The sequence below is a fragment of the Cydia amplana genome, chromosome 16 (assembly GCF_948474715.1).
Source record: "Cydia amplana chromosome 16, ilCydAmpl1.1, whole genome shotgun sequence".
NCBI classification, from domain to species: domain Eukaryota; kingdom Metazoa; phylum Arthropoda; class Insecta; order Lepidoptera; family Tortricidae; genus Cydia; species Cydia amplana.
The window spans coordinates 16266742-16292726 of record NC_086084.1 but is presented as its reverse complement, the minus strand read 5'-3'; the positions used below and the strand labels follow the sequence as shown (position 1 = coordinate 16292726).

Below are 25985 nucleotides of genomic sequence, written 5' to 3'. Positions count from 1 at the left end.
TAGCAAAACTTAATATTAAGTCTATTCTGCTACACCGTTTCGAACCTGCCACCCCTCAGTCCTCAGGCCTGTCATTACGGCGCAATCTCTTGCTGCCTTATTACGGTTTATTTGCTCCTACTGCTTCTATTTCAACAACGACATAACAGTCAACAAAACATGCTTTTCTACGATCTTATTGTTTTAAAGCTGGTCTTACTATCTTGTAGACCAAAAGGTAGTAAAGGTGTACATAATACGCTTCCTTAAGATCTATTGTTTTAAGTGGCTGCGTTCATCCAGTTCGTGATTTACTGGTTAATTGTGTTATCTGCTAGTAACGAAGTAACGGTCGGATGATAGGTTACGTAACGGCTATCTGCGGTAAATACATACGGCTAATCTTAGATGAGAGTGATTGGCGGAAGAAGCTAGGACTAGGACCCATTGTTGGGCAGCCCTTCCACATTGACGGAGATGCACTTCGCACTACGCTGGATTACAACCAATGCTATCGGTTGATTTTCGCACGTCTCCTCTCATCTCTACCTTAGTGAAAAGACAGCCCTAGCTGATAGCAGGCTTGTCTCACTCCGCGATTTCGTCGCTTTGCTACAGGTAGCTAAAAGTACATCCGTTCGGCCCCAATTTTGGGGAAAGCCATAAGCCGCGCGTGGCGCTGTCGCCACCTAGCGGCCATATCTGTGCTGATCGTAATAGACGCGTTTTGTTAGAGAGTGAGTCTTCTGTACTTAGTACTATTATTTATTATGTGATAGATCTAATACAGAATGATTTCGCTGTGTCTGACCATACTCAAAGAGCTGAATTGGACGTAACTCTGCAAACGTAAATCTCTATTCAAATTCAGTGTTTTAATTTAACACAAGTTAAGTTTTCAATGTTTTAATTTGTGAGGTTGGGTGCCGTTTACAAAACTAGTTCCAATTTATGTAGGTTGTACTAAAATTATAACCCTGCCAATACGAAAAATAAATCAGCAGTTTCATTTCGGCGAGTCATATGCCAAATTTATTTATAGAACATAGTAGTAGGTAGGTTTGTTTTATAGTAAAATACGGATAAAAGCTTGCCTAGCGCTGAGGCGTGCGACTTTCAATCCGGAATCCGGATATTTTTATAGTTTTCATTATTTATTCACATAAACTACTTACTATTTGTTTTGTGTACGTAAATTAAGGATATTATATACCTCGTACATGTACATACATATCCTATTTCGTTATCTACAATCTTCCACAAATCAATTCTCAGCCTACAATCAGCGCACGCTCGCAATCGCTATAAATCTTCACAATGCGCAGGAGTCGATAATTGCACCGCGGCTGTAATTAGGGGTAACATTAAAGGGCCTACAGTGTAGATTACTTATCTCCTGCTTCTATGATAAAACCGCAGATCTATAATGTACCTACAAGATTGCCTGACAAATATCAAAAGTGCGACCAAAATAGGAATGAGAATGACACTTTACAGTCATTAAAAATATTGAATTCTAGTAAATAAATAAAATATTAGCTTTTGTAACAGAATGTTCCACGATACGATTGTCCACCGAATCTCCTGAATACAGTTTTCCGTTTTTAGGGTTCCGTACCCAAAGGGTAAAAACGGGACCCTATTAAGACTCCGCTGTCCGTCCGTCCGTCCGTCCGTCTGTCACCAGGCTGTATCTCACGAACCGTGATAGCTAGACAGTTGAAATTTTCACAGATGATGTATTTCTGAAGCCGCTATAACAACAAATACTAATAAAAACAGAATAAAATAATAGTAGTTTATGCAACAGTGATATAATAAGGGTTCTTAAAATTCAAGGGTCGAAGTTACAAAACGAGACGTAGTCGAGTTTTGTAAAAAAAGACCCGAGAATTTTAAGAACCAATTATGAGCTGTTGCATACATTACTTTTTCTATGACAGCTGCAGCAAAAAAAAAAAAAAAAAAAAAAAAAAAAAAAAAAAAAAAAAAAAAAAAAAATTATTAAAAAAAAGTTATTATTAAAAAAAAAGTTATCATTAAAAAAAAAGAGTTATTATTTAAAAAAAATTGAGTTATTATTTAAAAAAAAAAAGTTATTATTTAATAAAAATAAAGAGTTATTATTGTAAATGAGAACATACCTCTTTCAATCAAGATGATCGGAACTTGTATCTTTAAAAAAAATAAAGCAGTTGTATTATACTCATAAGATGACTGCTAGCAGTCATCTTATGAGCCTATAGACAAAGCATTCAAATGACATTGCTTTAGATATCACTGTCAGTCATTTAATTGACACATTTAAGTGCTGGAGTAGAAAAAGATTTAAGTGGGGCTCCCATACAACAAACGTAATTTTTGACCGAAGTTAAGCAACGTCGGGCGGGGTCAGTACTTGGATGGGTGACCGTTTTTTTGCTTGTTTTGCTCTATTTTTTGTTGATAGTCGGAACCCTCCGTGCGCGAGTCCGACTCGCACTTGGCCGGTTTTTTTTGTCCTTTTTTAATAGCGGGTATTTATTTAGTGGTAATATTCAAAGTGAGCTTATGGTATATTTATGAAGATAGGATAAGTGACAGTGTTGGGAGTATTGTCTGGACTGTTTTTGGAAGCGGGGTAATTTTGAAAATGGCAAATATAGGTATATCAAACCAGAAGCACTTTTCATACTTTAGCAACACTTATGCTACTGCAACGCTTACATGGCGTCTTGCGTACTGTTGCTAAAGTAGAAAGCGTTTCTATAATTTAGTAGATACATATTTGCCATTTTCAAAATTACCACGCTTTCGAATTTACCCCAATTCACCTTACAGTGCATTCAGAAGCACAGAGCCCCTACCAAGAAAAACAAAACTCGAAATCTCTTATTCTGCCTCTCTATCACTCGAATATGCCAGACCGATAACGAAATTTCGATTTTCGTTTTTCGCGGGACGCTCCTAGGTCTGGCCTGGATATAATTGCCTTGATCTAGCCGTGGTAATTAGCAGCGCAAACATGAAAGCGATGGCAACATTATCGATCGTAATCTTGCGCGTGCCAGAGGCAATTGTGAGAAAAGGGCCCTTCTCGGATCGGAATAACATAACGATATCGGATAGAAGTAACATGTTTAACATATGTTTTGTTTCTTTATTTATTTATTTATTTATATATTTAAGAAATCTGAGTGAAAAAAATATATGTTTACCCAAAAAATGCGGACTTCATGCCACAATGCCAAAATTGGCACTCTCTTACATCTGTCTTTCCGATATCGGATAGATAATTTCAGACATGTATAGAAATACATATAATTACATTACATAATACATAATAATTACATAATATATTTACATTTCTATTTCAAAATATTACAAATAATTGACAATTAGGACACAACAGCACAACACACAATAAAAATTTAATTGGGATTAGGTTTAATGCCTGCTTTCAATGTGTTCGTTTTGGAGTATTTAAACCTGACTTAAACTAAATATAATATATGCCTTAGAGAGCAAATAGCTATACATAATAGTTACTGCTACGATATGACTCAGAGTTTTCTTAGTTTATATAGTATTTATCTTAAGAGCTAAAAGCATTCGATAGTGTTTATGGAAGCTTTTATGCCTTTAATTAAACGGCTTTAATGACCATTTTAATGATGGGCGTCGTCGTAAAATATTAATGGAATTCTTACTTGCATTTTTGTCGATATTTTTAGAAATGCATTAAAAGTGGGAAATGATCTCGTAAAGTTTGTTTTAAATGCTGCCAGTGATTGAGCCTATAGTATTTTTCACATAGCTTGGGTATGGTGACAGCTGTCAGCTATTGAGATGACATAAACTCAAAATACATATAATCGGGTAACTTTGAAAGCGGGGTAATTTTGAAAATGGGTAATATCTATAAAACCAAAAGCTTCTTGCTTACTATTGCTAAAGTATGAAGATGATGATGATGATGATCATGATATGATGATTGCTAAAGTAGAAAGTACTTCTAGGTTAGAAGATATTTTACAATTTTTACAATTATCCCGCTTTCGAACTTACCCCAACGCACCTTTCTGTTTCGCTATTTAATAACATTATTACAGACCTCCCAGCAATAAATATGTATTAGCTCATTACAACAAACGTCACTTCAATCATTTTAACGCGTCCTGTTTGCACACCAGGCACGCTCTAATAGAAATATTTTATTCATAAGACCATCATACTTCTAGCAGATGCTTCGAAATAAAATGGCTACCAGTTCACCGCTAAGGCATTTATACAACGCCTTATTACATGAACATGCTCACACGCATGCAAATACGGCGAAATCTTACGTCCTTTTCCCACGTTGCGGGAGACGCGAGAAAGAAAAGGAAGGCTGTGTTTTTTTGTTTTTTACTAGCTACCGAAGGGCGAAGGAAATTGCCGGATGGTTTCGGGGCATTTTTTGAAGGTGATTTGATTTTAATATGCTGTTTTTTGGTGGATTCTTTGAGGAATCAGTTTTTTAGGGTAAAAGAGGATAAGTTATCCACCGTTGATAGAGAAATGTTTGTCAATATTTAAACTTAACATACATTTTAGACCTACAATGAAAAACCAAAACAAATTTCATTTTCGTGACTGCTATTATAAAATAAATATCAATTTATGGATATCCATTTATCCAATCCATCCTCGTGTCGAATAGTCGCTTAAAACGACGAAAAATGAAATGCAATAATCGCGCAATAATAACTGTAATTACATAAAATACTTGACATAATTTATTGTAAGTGCTGAAGCTTAATTGCATCTCATAAATAATTCATGTCTTTCTCATGTCGGCCATTTTACAAAACATTTTCCAAAAATCGTGACAATCCGTAACGTCGTTAAATTCTAACTTTGCTACCAAGAAACCATTAAAAAATAATTATCACAACAAAAAGCACGCCGCAGGCGGAGCCGGGTCCACAACTAACTTACCAGCTTAGTTTATTCCTTTGCTGAACAAAAATCGCCTTTATTACAAGGACCTACAAGTTAGGGTAAGGTCGGGACAAGTGGCTCAGGTGGTTAATGATCACCTGGGGTTACTGGGTACGAAATTACTGGCTTTGCCTGTCGACCTGGGCCGAATGGTCGCATAATTGTCCCGTTCGGACTTTTGTATTGAACTTAAATAGCATCTGTTGCAATAGTATGTGTTTATTTAGTGCAATGCTATAAGAAGTATGTAAGTAAATACTCGTAGTTTGAATAGTGTTATGGAATTTCATACAGAAAAGTCTATGCACATGTTATAAATAAATAACAAAAGTTTTAAAATTAACTTTATAAGCTTATGGTAACTTTTACGCATTTAGTCAAAATGTTGTGTTATGTTAATGATTAATTTTATTGTACTTACTAACATGTAGCTGTAATGTATTACTAACAATATTGTATGGAATTTTTAATTTTCCGAAATAAAGATATTTTTTTTATTTATTTATTTTTTTTTAGTTAAAAAATCGATTTTAAGATATTGAGCAAAGCTTAGTTCGTTTTTTCAGCATTAAAAAAGGTAAACAATCTTGGCATGTGTTTTTTATTGAAAAACACTTTTGAAAAATAAGTCACGGCAAATATGTAACAAATATGAATCATATACGATTATTTACATTATTTTGCTTTCATAGGTAATAGTTATTGATTTTTAAATATATATCAATTAAAATACACGTCATGATCGCGTAGTCTTTTACTGATGCAAAAAAAACGATAGTTCAGTTATTTTTTGAACTACTCAATGAGTTTGGCTATTTTTTTCAGTGTACCTATTGAAATGTGATAAAATATCACAATGCTTACCAAACCACATTCCAGTAAAGACTTAAAACTTTCCCATCATCCTCAATAAATACATCATATTTAAATCGACTAACAAGCTCTCATTTACATCCGATAGTTCAACATGCAAGCACAATATATCTCCGCTATACTTACTCAACTTCGTATCTGCAACACTCATTTGATGACAAAAACACCCGTATTCCGAATGAAAGAAAAGCGATATTTCCATCAAATGATTGTTGCAGATATGAGGTTGAGTAAGTATAGCGACGATATGCCTCATAACTCGCACATAACTGATGACTCCATCTACGCCGCGATCATTCATAAGCGAAGAGAAAGTTGAAACGATCAGAGTCATCAATAACCAGGAAATGCAGAAGCGATCAATGAGTATGGAGAAGGAAGGCTTGGCGATTGATATAAGTGTCTTATACTTACAAGTAAAAGTTATGTTTAGTTCATTATTATGTGCGACGTATGATGCATTCTAACATGCAATGAATTGGACGTTAAGCGGTCCACAGATTACCAGTCCGCCGGACGATATCAGCCTGTCAGTTGTTCGGAGCTGTTACCTTTTGTGTTTAACTGACAGGCCGATATCGTCCGGCGGACTTGTAATCAGTGGGCCCCTTTATGCTAAAACGTTAAACTCCAACCTCATTATCATCTTCAATAAAAAATAATTCAATTCACAATACAATATGACATTATTTCATAGTATTCTTTAGCAATCTAATTTTATAAAAAATAAATGTCGCTTTTAAAGAATTAATAAACTTGTTACTCTAAAAAATGTGTCTTTAATATTTTAAGACATCCTCGATTGTTTCTGAATTTCATTTAACCTCAAAATCTCACCTGATGACAATATTGTGTGGCTTATTTCAAGTAAAACAATAATTTCCCAAATCGGACCAGCAGTTTTTAAAAACCATGATATATAGGTACACTAGCGACCCACCACGGCTTCGCACCGATTACCCTTAACAAATTATACACCTAAACCTTCCTCAAGAATCACTCTATTGATAGGTGAAAACCGCATGAAAATCTGTTCAGTATTTTTGAGTTTATGGCGAACATACAAACAGAGAGACGCGGCGGGGGATTTTGTTTAATAAGAAGTATAGATACCTATCAGCATTTAGTTCAAACAAAGTTGTATTGCGATTATTTTTACAACCTCGCCCCATTACCTACTTCTACTGTCTGTAAACTTACAATTGAGTACCAACTTACATTACGCAAAAAACTAAAATGTCATTTCCAATAGAATCACCACATTAGTCTGGCATGTCGTTTAACACAACGCCACTTACAGTAAATGTATAAATCTGCGCACGCGCAAGCACCTCACTTTATTCCCCAGCTTCGCATAGCTAAAATGTTTTCATACGTAAACGGTTAAATCTGCCTTTTACGAATAATATCCGCGTTCCGATCGATTTGCTATCAAGCTGGGCCTATTTCCCGAATAAAACTTAAATACTTATATTAGACTAGTATTATTAGTAACAACTAAAGTATCATTCTATGGAACTTGCTTAACTATGTAAACAAAAGTCACTATAGTAAATTGACATTCAGAGACAATTTTAATACGGCGGTTTGTTTACATAGCAAGTTCCATAGAATGACACTTTAGGGATAATCGCCCTTTAGATAAAGATAAAGTTAGGTTATTTTTCAAGTAGTCATATTATAATCCGCTTGTGAACGTCAAATAAACCTACGCCGGCTTAGAGTTGGTCAAAGGCACCCAGAATCGTCTATATACAGGGAAAATACTATTCGTTAGCAGCAATTGTAAATAAATTTTTAATTCCCTTTGGGACAGGTTTAGGGCCATCATCTTAGCCAAGATATTCCTTCGATGCACTACGGACATAAGGATTTTTTTTTCCATAGATTAGGATACACAAGAAGCTTAAGCCATACTTCTGGTTCGTAAAATGACTGGAGTAGGTATGTCCTAACCGTTCGCGCACCGACTCGGCTATTGAAAGCAGCTTGCATGTAAATGCATGGTAATATTGTCACATTGCGTGTCTATAACAGTTAGCTACGCGTTTTATACGCTCATACGGGTTACGTGAACTTTACTGCAACCTCTCGCTTTGCGTTTAGACGATAATTGTTGTGGGTTGTTATTGCTGGATTATTTGTGTACTTATAATATTTTCTATAACGCCCATAATCCAGGAAGGAAAATGGGCACTACGTTTGTATGGACAAGCTGTCGTTTACTATTTATCTTTCGGCCACTTGCACCATCACACTAACCCGGGGTTAACCCGTTAAACCGTTAACCCAGTGTCAACTTATACAGGTAACCATGGTAATTCCAGGTTTAACCGGTTAACCCCGGGTTAGTGGGATGGTGCAAATGGCGCTAAAAATTAATAGCAATAAGTTGCTGTAAGTAACTTAAATTTAAATTTAGCGGATTCTCAGATTCCAAAATTGTTATTCTAACTTTGGGCAACTTGCACCATTCACTAACCCGGGGTTAACCGGTTATATCTGAAGCTACCATGGTTACCAGTACTATTTGACACTGGGTTAACGGTTTAACCGCTTAACCCCGGGTCAGTGGGATGGCGCAAGTGGCGCTAAAAGTTATAGCAACTTATTCACCAATCAGGACGATTGAGTCTAAAGCTGAAGTTAACCAGTAAAAGCGGATTCTTAGATTCCAACATTGTTTTTCTAACTTAAGCATGACTCATATTATTCAAATATATTATTAGACCGGGCCGTGCCCGGGCCGCGGCGTCCAACATGTTATTTTCTATGACAGCTGATCAATGATCACGTTGTGCTTTCCATAGGAAACAAGGCGGCGGAGCCCCGGCCCGGTCCCGGCCTGGTCTGGTCTAGTGGAGCTTCCGGAGTTTCGTTTTCTATGGTAAGCATCACGTGATCACCGGTCATATGTCATAAAAAAGTAAGCGCCGGAAGCTCCGGCCCGGACACAGCCCGGTCTAACATGAGTCATCCTTTAGAGGTGTTGTTACGCTGGTTAAGTGTGGCCACAGTATGGGAGTTTAAAAAACGCTTGTAACTTTCCTAGCGCCTCCTGTAGGCATCCGAAACATGCGGGCGCGCTCGTTAGAGCTGTAACGGCTTTTTATACCAACACAGACCACTTACGTGTCAGATTCTACGTGTTTAAGATTAGGGCCAGTTGCACCAACCACATTTAACAGAGTGATCAACGTCAGCCGGCGCGCCCCGGCGCTTTACTATGAAACTTTCCATACATTATAATTTAGCGAACTCTTTAACGACACGAACAGTTTGGTGCAACCGACCCTAAGAGGAAAGGTGACGGCCACTTCTCCATACAAACGTAGTCTCCGTTTTCCTCTCTGAATATTGACATTATGGAAAATATTTTTACAGTAGGTACATATGGTGCTACTTTCCCGAACTAGTGCGAAGGCACTGTAAAACGTTGTACGATACACGTGCGGATAGGTAATTCGCAACTCGTGTCGTAATTTATCGCCGCTCGTTACGAATTTCCTTTTTTCCGCATTTGTATCCTAAATTTATAACTACATATTACATAATTTGGTGTAGGTATATTAAACATAGCATATATCTTTTGATTATTTCGATTTTTTTATTTGTCCCCACACAAAATGATATGACAAAGTCACACGTCCAAGTGTGCTTCCAATCTGAAGTTGTGAACCCATAGTGGAGAGTCTGAAAAAAGCTTCATGACCCCACATTGGGGGCATCCGGTAAGGGAACGTGTCAAATGCTTCAAAATGCGGAGTCCACAAGATTTAATCTATAACCGTCATGTAGCATAGACTAAATAGAACGCTCCTATAAGGCAATAAGGCTATATATATTCTATAGACGTATAAGGTCTCAAAAAAACCTAGATTCGTCTTAGGACGTGTGAAGAATCTCGAATAGACTTTTTATTAAAATAGCATTTTCTAAAAAGGATGAGAGTTTATGTTTTTGCTCAATAGAAACATAAATCTTTTGACATCTTATAAGGCTGGCAGGTAAATTAGTTTTAACTTATCACCATACGAGTACCTATTCAACTACATACATATTAGTGTACAAATATATACTGGTATTTTTATATAATAGGTAACAGTTGTGAATGATTCACGTTCACGATTAGTTTCACTAGACTTACGAGTACCTATATCGACCGGGATATGAACCGTGATTACCTTTTGTATAGTTTTCGAGCTCCCGATATTTCGACGCAGTCACATGCATCTTGTTCACGGGTAACTGAAGATTGCGGTTTCCGTAGCCTATGGAGGCCTGTGACGCCAGTAACAGTGATGTCGACAATTATCGCACCTGTCACCGTGGTGAAATGGGGCCCGCTATCTTCAGTTACCCGTGAACAAGATGCATGTAACTGCGTCGAAATATCGGTAAAACTATACAAAAGGTAATCACGGTTCATATCCGGGTCGATACAAGTCTAGCAGTTATACAAGTAAATAGTTAATAAGCAGTGCTTATTGCTTATCTGCGTGCATCCCAGAGACTGATGCGGTTGTCAGTTATTGATGGTGACCATTTAGCTTCGAGATAAGGGTGCGGGCGTGCGGATCGAGAAGCGGAGATAGAAAGTCATTCTACAACTGTCTTTACGGTAAACTAAAGATGTATTTCAATAATCACATAGGTAATATAACACAACATAAACACTCTTTATTTCATAAGTATCTAAAAAATAAACAAACTCAGTAGTGGTAGTTATTGATCGTAAAGAAATAAAAAATTGTTTACATACTAGATTTTTGAAGTGAAAACTTCTTTAGCGGCGCTGGGCACTTTTTGAGGTGGGGAAAAAATGATAAACTCGAGACAGCGTAAGGCGATCACGTGACCTTAAGGGGCGTAAGGCGATCACATGACCGCATGGTATAATAATATACTCCGCCTGGTACTCTCTTCCGAGATTCGCGAATGACCTAACTGTCACTTGCCTACGTCATCATGCTGTTTACAGGTTCTCAAACTTTAAAATGTGGGAGAATTTTAACCAACGGTGAAAATTATTTTAACGGCATTAATTTTAAGTTATTCATGTAGAAACATAGTAAAATAAAACAAATCTATACTGCACTTTTCACTCCTACTCTTACAGTTCCGAACAGCCCATCGACACCCCATACTATGATAACTTAGGAACGTACTTGTTACCAACGTTGAGGCATAGTAAATAATCTTATCGAATTAAAATGACTGCTGTTGCATTTTGGTAACACATACCATACTTGCTTTCAAACATAGACGTATTATACCTACTTTTCTTTAGGTTGGTATGATCGGTAAAACGTCTACCGTCATTCTAAATTGTGGTGAAAGCGGTTATGTTACGTGTTTATTTTTGTGTTTAGACCAAATAACTTTAGCTTTTATTTAAATGGGGGGCAAATCTTTAAGAAAATGTGAAGTTTGTGGGGTCAGGCGTGTAAGGAAACTTACTTCTGATATATTTTTAGCAAGATTTCCTCTTGATTCGAACAGGTCGGTAAACTGATGTTTTTGTGCGATATTTTCATTTTGAGTCGTTCCCAGATACTAATTTAATTAGTTTGGAGTAGTTTTTATCGTTTACCATCCTTGATTAAAACGAAAACATTCTGTGAATGAAATGAAAATTATTTTTATATTTTGCATTTATTTTATTAATCCACCTGATTTTCAATATTTACTTTTACAGTAGTACAGTACAACAGCACGTATCGCACATTTATCGATATCGATAAACAGTAGGTACCGGAAGTGTCGAGCCCTAGCGTTGTTTTTTTTTGTTGGCAGTATTGACATGTATTTGGTGTGTTGGCACAATGTACGTTCTTAATTCGGTTTAAGGCTTGTTCGAGAGTGCCGACTCTTAAAACGTAGTGATTTAATACTCTTTGGTTCCGAATAGAGCAGCCAACCATTTTCGTAACAAAACATTAATTACCAAGTTTACGACGTGAAAAGTTTGGAAAACACTGCGACTGCTGACACTGAGCGAGAAGGAAATAACAATTAACACGCGTTCGACAAGGATGACGGTCAGGGACAAAATGGCGGATTGTCAAATGTAACAGCGCTATCCTGTGTTGCCAGTAGTGTAAACAGAACTACCCGAACGTCTGAAATTTCTTTCGTGAATCGGAAGATATTGCTAACCAATAATTAAAAATGACGTGTTATTGTAAAATTTAAGATAAAATACATATAAATGAAATTTATAAAATTATAAAGAAATATTTTAACTTATTAACCATAGATATAATGTACCCATGTAACATGTTATGTTGAAATAAAGTGGCAATGTTTTTGTGACGTAGGCAAGTGACACTCTGGGAAGAGAAGACCATGTTTTATTAGACCATGACGTGACCGTAAGCCCCGTAAGGCGGCCACTCATAATTTAAATGTCATTTTAAATCAATAAAGAAATACTCAATGTTATATGACATTTATGTTACGGACTCCTTTTCAAGACCTATGTTCAAATAATTTGACGTTGTCATGGCAGTATGCAAATAAACATGTCAATGGAAAAGTGTGATCTTATTTGAGAATGATAATAATATGTATAATAATAAATAAATAGAATACCTCCGCTAAACGTATGTATCGTGTTACCGAGCGTCGGTAACATAGTGAGGTGAGTTTTCACTTCTATCAGCACTCCCGGAGTGCAACCGTTGTTGCTTGTTTCAACTACTTCCATATGAAGATTTAAAACTATTGATTGTTATGGTTATGTATCATCAGTAGACCAGTACCTACAGTCAGCATTTAAACGAAGCTGATCAAACTACGAGTCAAAAATTTTACCATAAAACCTACCATCTGTACCTATGTAGAGAACTAGATATACTTTCAATCACTATTATCACTAATAAGGGAAATAATTCCAGGGTGGCAGATATTTTTGGCTGACTGTACCTAACTGTGTCTGTGTTAACAGATGACAGGAATTTTCCTGACATGACAGGAATTTTGGCCTTTTGTCAGGAATGGGGACGGAACACGAAAATGTCAGGATTTTTTTGAATTGATGGACTTTTTTATAAAGTACCTTTTTATTAACGTAATTTTATTATTAATACAATTGTAATAAATTTAATAAAAATTAAATTAATAAAACGCGGCTATCGGCTCAATCGGCCATCGCTAACGGCTAGATCCCCCCCCCCCCCCGTCATCGTCGTCGTCAAAAATATGAATGTCAGGAAAAATATTCGTAAATCAGGAATTTTGTCAGGAAATTCTAACTTTGTATCTGGTAACCCTAACTGTACCTAACACAGTAAAATATCAACACTGCAGAAATTGATTTATTGTATTATATAATCGGAATGGGGCTATAGTCCGTACCTACGCATGCCAGATGCGGGTTGTAAAAAGCCCGCATGCCTTTCGGTATTATTTTTATATTAAATTGAAGATCACTGCGGTTTTCCTATGCATCTAAAAACGTATTAACTGCATATAAAGCCAGTATGTAGTTACTCCCTTTTAGAGTGGGCAGCGATGGCCACTGTGGTTCAGCCTTCGCATAGAAGAATGTATTAAGTGTATACAAAGTTAGTATGTAGTTACGTCGTTTTGGAATGGAAAGATATTGTGCTGCTGAACACAATCTGCGCGGACGCACGTGACCTCATCTTCACTGATACAATGTGATTATAAACAGTATTGTAACTGTAAAATGTATCCCCCTAAGGGCTGCTTGCACCATCCAGGGTTAGCCACTAACTCGGAGTTAACCGTTAACACTGGGTTAAATTATACTGGTAACTGGGTCATTTGCAATTTTTTTGTACCTTTTTCTAATTTTTTCTTAACATTCTCAGTTTTGTAACGAAAATCAACCATACAAAAATGCAAATTTGTATAGCTAACATTCGTAACAAAACAGAAAATTAAGAAAACTTAATCTCATCTTTTCTTAATTTTCTGTTTCGTTACGAATGTTAGCTATACAAATTTGCATTTTTGTATGGTTATTTTTTTACGAAACTGAGAATGTTAAGAAAAAAATAGAAAAAGGTACAATCAATTTGCAAATGACCCAACTCCGGGTTTAACCAGTTGACCCCGATGACCTGGATGGCAAGTGGTTAAACGGTTAAAGGCCAATATTTCCATCTTCGAGGTTTTAAGGCTCGTAAAACAGCAGCAAACGTGCAATCGTTAGCGCTCCGTAGCGAACGAAATGCAACTGTCACTGTCGCACTAATGGGGAAGAGTAATAGAGAGAGATGACTACGATAACGTTGGCTACGCACCCCAACTGTTAGCTAACACTGTAATTCCTTCAATTATCTATGACTTTTTTGTGAGCCACATAAAAAAAAAACAACGGGTTGCACTCAGGGAGTGCCGGCAAAAGTGAAAACTCGATGGCTAGTGCAAAATGCACTATGTATAATTGAGGTTACATACGCCATCTAGCGTTAGCGTTAATTACTTGAAACCCCTAAACACATCACTGTTAGTACTCGAGTTATATTAATACCAGTTAGAGCGAAACTCACTAGATGGCATTTAAATCAATAAAGAAAAACTCATGTGATGTCATTGAGTTTTTCTTTATTGATTTAAATGCCATCTAAATGAGTGGCCATCCAAATCTTACGGTCACGTGATCGTCTTACGCTGTCTCGAGTTTAACATTTTTTCCCCACCTCAAAAAGTGCACAGCGCCGCTAAAGAAGGTTTCACTTCAAAAATACCTACCAAATTGTGAAGGAAGATAAAACTCGGTATAAATTAAAATACTGTACGTCATATCGTAACTTTGCTTCCACTAATGTTCGTAATCAATGATAAGTTGTATTGTGGTTCTGTAATGGCGGATAATGTCACCACTGTAGGCTTCGAAATATTACCACTGAGGATTACATTTCGTTCGAATAATGTTACAGATCGCAGTTTAAAGCTAAAACGTTCATAAAGCTGTTTAAAAATGATTAATTTTAATTAAGTAGTTGAAATCTGTGTTCAAATTTATCAGCAATTAATACGAGCCACTTTGTATACAAAATTTCATGCAAAGTGACCCATAGAAACCTGTGAACATTAGTGTAGATTAAACATTCTTAATTTTTTTCAAAAAAATACTTTTTATTCCTTTTTTTGTAGGTACAGATCGGCTTAAATGTCTAAATGAAGACTTCGTAGATCAAACTATAATCCAAAAGAAACGGGACGTTTTGTTTAATTTCATTTTTTGACATATACGAATTTGACCAAGATATCACGTATCGCTGCAGATACGGCCAATTCAAATCATAGAACAAAAGACATCAACGAAAAACTATGGGTGCTTTCGGAGGCCAATTCAATCATACATTTTCAATTCAATTCAATTCATATTATTTATTGTAGATAACAAATGATCCATATTTTGATATCTAAATGATGTTACTGGCTATTTTATACCTAAACGTATAATAAGTTCGGATTGGCCTCCTAGATTGTTTAATTGTTTCGGTTGACTCTTAGAAAAAGTATTTTTTCTACTCCCGTACTTTTATTTGTCATTTAAAGGGTCGTGCACACACCTTTAAAACCATACGTTATACCTAGTTGTCAAGACAAGTCTTTAGTATATTCCCCAAAAAAGAATTTGTGCATACACGCAGTATCTTTTTGGCGATTTTACGATACTTCGTGTAATGACCACTTAAAAAATATTGAATGAAATACAGTGTTGGCAACCTTATTTTAAATGTCATCTGTGACAAATAAGTGAACCATAGACATGTTTTTTTTTTAATTTCATACATTCATTCATTCTTTTCCCGCCCGTATCCTCCATTTTTGCTACTTCTTGAATTAAAAATATTTGTTAAATTTACTTTTTTATTTCAAAGTGCTTGGTCGTAGAAAAAGTATTGTATGCAACGTTGTTTAACTGAGTCAAAAAATACTCGTGGCGTCTTTATTAACAATTTTTAAATTTCTACTCACGCCACTCGCCTTTTTTGACCTCCCTTAAACAACGGTTGCATAAAATACTATTATACAATAGTTACCTACGTAATAGGCAGCTGCGCAAAAAGTTAGACAGAATGAAAATAATGAAATTAGGCTTTAAAGGCCTTATTAAATATCTTGTCATTAGAGGAGTTTGCAGATATACGGATTTAGATCCTTGTCGCTCCAAGGCCCGAAGTAGACGAAACGAAATCCTTGATCACGACCCAAAAATCATCCAGTATAATGGCATTTCACTATCACAATATTGCGTAGTGTTGTACTGTAGCTCCGATTATCTAAACCATTGTGCAGAACGCGGAGAAACTTTGAAAGCGCTTCATCGACCCATTGTTTCATTTTTTTAAACTAAACGGTATAAGAGTCAACATTTTTGTATTGGCATATGTCTTTTTGGATTGGAAAGGCCTTGGATTAGTAAAAGTGGGAGATACTGATCATTCTGTCGCACTTAGTGTTATTATTAGTAAACTTAATTTAATATTATTTTATAATGGCTTGCATATGACTATAACTACGTTTTAGAGATAGAAAAAGACCATTGTACATGCAGTAAGAAGATGTGTCGCCATATCAAGTATTATTTGCTAAATCATATTTTCAAAAGTTGCTTATTGTCTACATTGCTAAAATGTAACAAAAAAGTTGCTACCTACTTATACATAGGATTGACACATGAAATTGTACACATGGATACATGAAATTTTTCTGTGAAAAAGATCTATATAAATTTTGCTAACCAAGTAGCCGAGTTAATACGAGTAGCACTGTAATTAGTAAAATGAGGCCATAAAAGTAATTGTGTTTAGAGCCATAATTGTTCGCAAATTAGACTAAATTAGTCGCACAATTAGAATGGTCGATTGTTTTAGTTGACATGCTTCTCAGTCGTAAGGTTTTTATTGTTAGTTCTAGTTTCGCTTAATTTTGGCAGGTTACACTCAAAAATAATTAAAATTGGTAATTTAATGTAGATCAAAAGAACTTAAGTAAATAGCCGGACATCTGGTTAATAAGCAGATTTATACTATATTTAACCGTTTTATATTAGAAATAGTTTTTTATGGTATTCTAGCGTCCGCACTTCCATTTTATCGGTAACTAGCGACCCGTTTCGGCTTCGCACGGGTTACACAAAATTTAAACATTTTATACATCTAAACCTTCCTCAGGTATTACTCTACTGATAGGTGAAAACTCCTTGAAAATCCGTTCAGTAGTTTTTGAGTTAATCGTGAACATACATAATTACATACATATGAACATACAGACAGACGCGGTGGGGGACTTTGTTTTATAAGGTTTAGTGATATCGATCATAATCGGTGGTGAAAATCAGCGAGCCAAATTGGCATTTTCGTCCACACCGTCTGATTTGATCAGACAATTTATTCAAATTGGCGAAAAATTGTTCCGTCTGGACTGGCCTTAATACTAAGTAGTAATAAACTAACAAATTAGTAGTTTACCTCTGGTAAAATACTCGCTAATAAATTGTATTTCTCAGTACATTTCCGCCTACTCACTAATAGTCTCTTAATTTCAACGACTACCAATAAAATTGAAAATATCACCTAAAGGCCCCCCCAGACAACCAATTATTAAACGAGGCCTACAAACACTTGCGTTTGTTTCTTATTGACCGCACCGATTTATGACCCCATCATATCAACAAAACCTTCTCAAAAAAACACTTTAAAGGTTTACAAATACAGTTGAAATTCAAGTGGCAAAGATGTATAATGAAAGGCAAATTTAATTGCATTCACTATAATATCGTGCAAAACTGTAGGCGTAGTAATAAATAAGACTAGTTACCATTACAAGATATTGAAGCTCTGTTTCGCTTACGTATTCATAGGCTATACTCCTAAATTAAAAAGCTCTGTACAGTTACAAGAGTTGTATGGAAATTGGAGTCTTTAAAGTTACTAGGGTTATGATTATGAGTGTGTATTTTTTAACATTCTCGCAGCATAATAATTGGTTCATTAAGTTTGGTATATTTATCAATATGATCCAGTTTTTGTGTAACGGTAACAGATTTAAGATAGATATGGTAGAATGAAGTTCGTTCGTTTTCGAAGTTAGTGTTTTGAGAGTCAATTTTAGGGTTTTTAGATTTATTATAGAATACTAAGTATGTATGATACGAGATAGGTAGTAATTTTTAGGGTTCCGTACCCAAAGGGTAAAAACGGGACCCTATTACTAAGACTCCGCTGTCCGTCCGTCCGTCCGTCCGTTCGTCCGTCTGTCACCAGGCTGTATCTCACGAACCGTGATAGCTAGACAGTTGAAATTTTCACAGATGATGTATTTCTGTTGCCGCTATAACAACAAATACTAAAAACAGAATAAAATAAAGATTTAAGTGGGGCCCCCATACAACAAACGTGATTTTTGACCGAAGTTAAGCAACGTCGGGCGGGGTCAGTACTTGGATGGGTGACCGTTTTTTTGCTTGTTTCGCTCTATTTTTTGTTGATGGTGCGGAACCCTCCGTGCGCGAGTCCGACTCGCACTTGGCCGGTTTTTTGTTTTCATTGACACATCGTAAATAAAAAAATAATCATAATAATTCTAAAACGGAATAGATTCACTGTTAAAAGTTTGCTTCATGTTATTACGATTAGATTGATTTGTGTCGTTTTGTGGTCGTTTTTTTTTTTTATTACCATATACTATACCGAAATACGCGCAATTTCCTTCAAATTTGATTTGGAATTTGTTTGGTTGATTCATACTTTTTTAAATAAAGATGAAATACCCGTTTTAAAAATGTACGAACGTCCCTTCTATATCAACGAAAACCAGTAAAATTCTATTTTATTTAAATTTAAGATCAAATAAAATTAATCGAGCATAATAATCACGTTAAATGTATTAAGTGTCACGCGTGGGTTTAATTTAAAGTCGACCGATTTGTTTATCTATTAGTGAATGTATGTAGCTTGCTTGTTCCTATTATTTGACGCAAGTGCGGTGGCTACTGGCTTATGTGGGAGTACCTTTAGATTGGCTTATAATAAGGTAGGTAATACGCCGCTGATTCACATCTTATGTAAAGTAACTAGGCCTATTATATGCTTGAAGAGCGCAAAAACTAATATTTATAGCGAGATCGTTTTCTTTCAAGACTTAATTATAAAAGTAAGTAGATTAAACTTAAACGGATTTGTCTTGCTTATTATATATTTATATTTTTATGATGTGACGTGTAAAATTATTATTTTATAAATTAATTCATTGAATTGAATTTAATTATAATTATTTAAAATATGTTTTGTTAGTATCTAGACACGCGGTAGCGTGTCCAGCCAAGTTCAAAGAAAAAGGAACTGGCGACGCAGCAACCGTGTGTAATATTACACGAACCATTTCGAGCTACTTTTGACCCCTTCACAACTTGAAACCTACTTAACCTTCACACATGAAATTTGGCACATGTATTCAAGTCCCTTAGCTTGTACAAAATACAAAATTTCATAAACATAGCTCAAACAGTTATTGATAAAGTAACGTTTAAAAACCGGCATTTTTGTGACTGACTGACATATAGATCAAAAACCTAACCCACTTCCAGATGACCTAGAAACTTGAAATTTGGTATACAGGTAGACAATTAGGTGTATATAGAGGGAAAAATCTGAAAACTGGAAACTATAGATATTTCGATGGATTTTTTTTTATTAATACTTATAGACCAAAAACCTAACCCACTTCTAGATGACTTAGAAACTTGATATTTGGCATCAAGGTAGACTATTAGGTGCATATAGAGGAAATAAAATAAATTAATTAAAAATTAAAAAGCACGACTGCAGTTTAAGAGCGAACTGAAAAGCTAAAAATAATTTTAGTTGTGTTAGGTACTCAACTTAATGAATGTAAAATATAATATATAGGTATAGTATTTTATTTCGATTGCAGTCGGGGACCTTGATATATTGAATTTTTCCTATTCACAGGTCCCCGACTGCATCGAAATAAAATATACAGGTACAGTCACGACCCTAAATGAGCCTAAACTTTTCCGTTTGCTGTTTACGACCCTGAAAGAACACTTACCTATATATTATATTTTACATTCATTAAGTTGAGTACCTAACACAACTAAAATTATTTTTAGCTTTTCAGTTCGCTCTTAAACTGCAGTCGTGCTTTTTAATTTTTAATTAATTTATTTTATTTTATACATTTTAGTGACCATACAAACCAACCACATTTTTTATATGATTTAAGGCACTTAAGTTGCTTCAAGGAGTTTTCATCATGTTGATATTTGATATGTTAGCATAAAACGTGCTTAAAAACCTAAATAGGTCGGACCCAAAAACCAGACGTATTGAAAAGTGATATGGCTTAATATCTCTGCAACTACATAATTATTTCCCATTAGTTGGCTTTCGGGCTTCGCAATTAAGATACTTAGGGAAGCTGCAGAAAACATACACCTTTCTTACGTTCCGGGCCTTCGGTCCTACGCGAAGCTCGGCCTTCGGCCTTTGCAATTAAGAATCTTGGGGAAGCTACAGAAAACGTGCATCTTTCTTACGCTCTGGGCCTTCTGCCCTACGCGAAGGTCGGCCTTCGGCCTTCGCAATTAAGAAACTTGGAAAAGCTGCAGAAAGCGTGCACCTTTCTTACGATCCGGGCCTTCGGCCCTACGCGAACCTTGGCCTTCGGCCTTCACAATTAAGATACTTCGAGCTGCAGAAAGCGTGCACCTTTCTTACGCTCCGGGCCTTCGGCCCTACGCGAAACTCGGCCTTCGGCCTTCGCAATTAAGATTCTTGTGGAAGCTACAGAAAGCGTGCACCTTTCTTACGCTCTGGGCCTTCGGCCCTACGCGAAGGTCGGCCTTCGGCCTTCGCAGTTAAGAAACTTGGAAAAGCTGCAGAAAGCGTGCACCTTTCTTACGCTCCGGGCCTTCGGCCCTACGCGAAGCTCGGCCTTCGGCCTTCGCAATTAAGATACTTGGGGAAGCTGCAGAAAGCGTGCACCTTTCTTACGCTCCAGGCCTTCGGCCCTATGCGAAGCTCGGCATTCGGCCTTCGCAATTAAGATTCTTGGGGAAGCTGCAAAAAACGTGCACCTTTCTTACGCTCCGGGCCTTCGGCCCTACGCGAACCTTCGGCCTTCGCAATTAAGATACTTGGGGAAGCTGCAGAAGGCATGCACCTCTCTTACGCTCCGAGACTCCGGCCCTAAGCGAAGCTCGGCCTTCGGTATTTACAATTAAGAAACTTGGGGAAACTGCAAAAAGCGTGCACCTTTCTTACGCTTCGGGCCTTCGGCCCTACGCGGAGCTCGGCCTTCGGCTTTCGTTATTAAAATACTCGTGGAAGTCACAGGAAGAGCCCATCTGTCTTAAGCTCCCAGTCTTTGCTTCTCGTAAAATATTGTTTCACAACAGTAGCACGTGTGCTCCGGGATTTGCAAAATTTGTCGTGCGAAATTAAAATCATCAATTCATCATCAAAGACCTGCCTTCTACAGTCATGATAATAGTGTCTTCTATTCAAAGTCTCAAGTTAAATCTTATAATAAACAGCACAATATTATGTTTATTCAGAGTACCTGAGCATTTCTCAAATAATTTGTACATTTCGATCACATCTTAGATTTCTATAAAAATTGGTATGCTGGTAAAGTACCTACATGAAGCTGAACAATTTCCACCATATTTCCCAAAATGTCCAAGAAAGTTTGTATGAAACATTCCTTTTTTGTTACCAAATGTGTAAGGAAATCTGGTTACCAGAAAAAATGTTCATGTACGTACTTTACCAGCATACCAATTTTTATAGAAATCTAAGATGTGATCGAAATGTACAAATTATTTGAGAAATGCTCACCTAGTCAATCGTTCAAACCGTTCCTTTCGTATTTAACACTTTCGCAATTGAAAATAACGTAAGCGCCACGTATGACGTTGTCGTATATAGCTGCAAAGAGAAATGTCATTAGCGCGATGTAGAACATTTCGTATTTTCTCTCCAACGATACAATTAAACATATAACTTATATATATTCATATGATCGCCTTAAAAAATCCTTTCTTTTAATATCCCATTCAATAGATTTAGACAATTCATTTATCTTTGCGTTATACTTATATTTTGTAAAATCTTGTCCTACCAAATGAATAGTTTAAACCATATTTTGTGTACAGTTTTAGAATCGTCTTTCAAAATCCTTTATTTTAATACCCAACTCGATAGGTTTATAAGTTTTATTTTTGTTTCGGTTGCACAATTTGCAATGCATAATCCGCCATATTGGTTTTGTGATGACGTCACATAGCCTATGTTACTCGGGATGACGTAAGGATTCCAATGATATCTCAAACACCTAAATCGGTTCAGGCACTTAGCTGTTACGGTGTAACAAAGAAACTTACATACCCACATACAAACATGAACCCTGAAAACAATACACTCTTTTTTTGGGGCAGTCGTGTAAAAATCTGAAAACTGGAAATTATTGATATTTCGATGGAAAAAAAAAATATTAATACTTATAGACCAAAAACCTAACCCACTTTTAGATGACTTAGAAACTTGATATTTGGCATCAAGGTAGACTATAAGGTGCATATAGAGGGAAAAATCGGAAAACTGGAAATTATTGACATTTCGATGGGAAAAAAATAATTAATACTTATAGACCAAAAACCTAACCCACTTCTAGATGACTTAGAAACTTGATATTTGGCATGAAGGTAGACTATTAGGTGCATATAGAGGGAAAAATCGGAAAACAAACTTTTTGACAATTAACCGCGCGTTAGCGAGGGTTTCCTTTTCAGCTTAGGCAAACTGCTTTCATGATGAATACTATAGTAATTTCTGTACAAAAAGTAATGATATCCCAACAAAAACATAAATGTGAAATGAAAGCCAAGTTCAATAGGTATTAAGAATATGTGTCGTTGTTGACTCGCCGACAAAAGAATTGAGATCTATATAGGTGCGAAGTTCTGTGCTGTGTAGAAAATCCTGAAATTATAAAGGATTTGTCTTGGCTAGTTTTTAAAAACAAACCAAATTTTTAAAAAATAACATAGATAAATATATATTACCTATATGCCTATACGTAAAAACTAGCCCAGACAAATCCTTTATAATTTCAGGATTTTCTACTTTATACTTTGTTACTTACTACTTTACACTATTTTTACTTTGTTTTATACCATGTAGTGAAATATATAGGTGTATAATAGGTAGACAAGCAAAATTATTGGAAATATGGATTCAACTTTTAAAATCTATTTTCTTAGTCCTTTTAAATCTTGATTAATTGCACAAAATTCTAAATCGTTTCTACATAAATTAATAAAGAATGTATCCTAATTTAATTTATGTATATAGATATTATAACTAACCACAACACGGTTTTGGTTCCGCTATGATACGATATAAACCATTCATCTTGTTGATCGTTTTTTATCTCGCACAATCGGTTCCAGCTACCGATATAAAAAACTCACGGTCATCAATTTGTCAATAAGAATATGAATATGATACTTTGAGGGGGGGGGGGGGGGGGGCGGCGGAGTCCGCCATAATTTACTTCTGCACGTGCGGAAACTCATTACCTAATAAATAATTCCATCATTCATATCGAAATCGATTTTACTAAATAATAAAATGATGCTTATTGACTATACCATGACACTTTGTAAAATCACCAGTCGTTTTGGTAGGTACAGTTGTGTTGCTTGCATATACTTACCTATTTTTACCTATGTTTTCAAATATAAAATATTTAAATAAAAATTAATGTTTTATTAATAAATATTAAAATGTCACATTAATGATAAAGAAAATCTATTTATAAAATTTTAGAGGTATCATTCAAAACTTATCTATTTTTACTTAATTAAATTAATGTACTTAGACTATTTTTAATTATTTTAACGCCTATTTATTGTAACACAAGTTATCCATACATAGTTAAAACTTTTTGCAATCTCATCAAAATCCAAACATATACCAAACCTCACTTATCCAAAATATCCGATCACTGTAATCCAAATGTCACAATCGCATCAGTGCACAAGAATACTAGCAAATAAAATAACTTTTAAAAAAACACGCGCAAAATTCGTTCGAAATACAAAACGCGCATCACCGGAGCGTGCGTACGCGCTACTGAAGGCAGCCAACCGCACAACGCGACGCGTGAGACGGAAGATGGAAAGTTAAATGAGTTAGAGAGAGATAGATGATAGGGTTGCGTTCTGAAATTTCGCTACCACATTTAGTTAATTGATACGGGTTATTGACGTTTATTGTCGTAAATCTGTTGATCAATTTGGATAGAAAGTTGATTATACTATCAGATTGTATAGCGTCGCATATAAATTCCGGTAGAATATAGTGTAAATCGTAAATATGGCTGAGGGCTATGAAAGCAGGCTCAGCCCTATTCAACATGTTTTAATGTTGGTTCGTTACATGGCCGGCTTTATGACATCTCAATGATTCTGTCTACTAAATCTATCTACTTACCTGAATAGTAATCCTCCTTGCGTTATCCCGGCTTTTTACTACGGCTCATGGGAGCCTGGGGTCCGCTTGGCAACTAATCCCGATAATTTTTACTAGTTTTTACCAGTTTTTACCATACCGACTGCCATCGGAGCGATACAATCTTCAAACCTACAATAAAAAAGCGTATACTCCCATCTTAAATGCGCGTAACACACTTGCATCCTCTCTAGTGTTGCAGGTGTGCATCGGCCACAGTAATTGCTTACTATCAGGCGATTTGTCTGCTCGTTTGCCTCCTATATCACAAAAAAACTAACGAACTCTACATTTACGTAGACATAGACTAATTCGTATGTAAATAAAAATACTTAACCTTATCACTGCACATGCCTACTCAATTCCATTAACAATTAATATAAGATAAACCTCATATTTTTCCAATTGACAGCCATTGAGCTTTTTTCGTTGGATAACCTATCAACATGATGCCGAAGGCGACTTTAACTCGTGTAATCACTTTAATTACCTGAAAGCTCACAGGAAATCAACCCATTAATATCTGGTGCCGATTCTGTTTTTTTTTTAATTGATATGGTTTTGATCTTATTAATATGACCTTATCCGTCAGCATCAATCAGCGTTAGGCTGCCTTTGCACTGAGAGGAGATGAGGATTTCCCATTTCCCACTAATATAATTGGTTGGAATTCAGCGAAGAAGAGATGTGTATCACGTGTGTATCATATAATAATGATATTGGTTGATTCCCATCCGATGCCTCTCATTTCCGCTTATCTCCACCTCAGTGGAAAGGCAGCCTTATAGGTGCTGACGAAGTGCAATCAGGGGTCATCTTATAACGCATATCGCTTGCACTTATAGGAGCGAGTGAGATGATAACACGACTCAAGTTCGTATAAAAATGAGATGAAAACCATATTTTATGATATAGGAGGCAAACTAGCATAGTAGCAGACGAATTGCGTGACGGTTACCAGTTACCGTTGCCCATGGACACCTCAAATAGCAGAGGGGTGGCAAGTGCGTAGCCGGCCCTTAAGATAGTAGTACACTCTTTTCTTAAAGGTTTGAAGGTCGTATCGAAAAATAGCGCAGGTTCATTCCAAAGTTTAGTTTACCATATCAAATCGTTAAACAGAATCAGCCTCCTTCACTTTCTAGCTTACTGAATGGTGATAATTAATTTAGTTATCTTGGGAGATAAGCTGACCGCCTTTGGGTCTGGTTTAGGAGCGATTAAATTGTGACCTATAAATGAGGTTGTATGTAAGCGGTGGTGGCCGAGTGGATACGACGTCCGACTTTCAATCCGGAGTATACGCGGGTTTAAATCCCGGCTCGTACCAATGAGTTTTTCGCAACTTATGTACGAAATATCAATTGATATTTACTACTAGCTTTTCGGTGAAGGAAAACATCGTGAGGAAACCTGCATAGGTACATCTGCAAAGGAATTCAAAGGTGTATGTGAAGTCCCCAATCCGCATTGGGCTAGCGTGGGGACTATAGCCCAAGCCCTCTCGCGCATGAGAGAATGCCTGTGCCCAGCAGTGGGACGTATATATTTTTATCTGTGTAAATTTTTAACCTTTAATAAGTAGTTGTACCTATTACCTCTTTATAATTATAAAATAAATAATGTTTTTTTTTAAATCGTTATTTA

The 25985-nt window shown here is 36.1% G+C and overlaps 1 protein-coding gene across 3 annotated transcripts in view; it reads right to left on the bottom strand.

Moving 5' to 3' along the window:
- Positions 1 to 25985, bottom strand: part of LOC134655053 (protein prickle) — a 407966-nt gene that overhangs the window by 171513 nt on the left and 210468 nt on the right. The window contains exon 1 of one of the 3 annotated variants that reach the window (XM_063510512.1): positions 23803 to 24072. The exons of 1 other annotated variant lie outside the window; for it this stretch is intronic. The gene's annotated coding sequence lies outside the window, so the exon portion shown is untranslated. Of the gene's footprint in view, positions 1 to 23802; positions 24073 to 25985 lie in introns of those variants that run through there. One more of the 3 variants, XM_063510511.1, reaches the window with a different exon arrangement.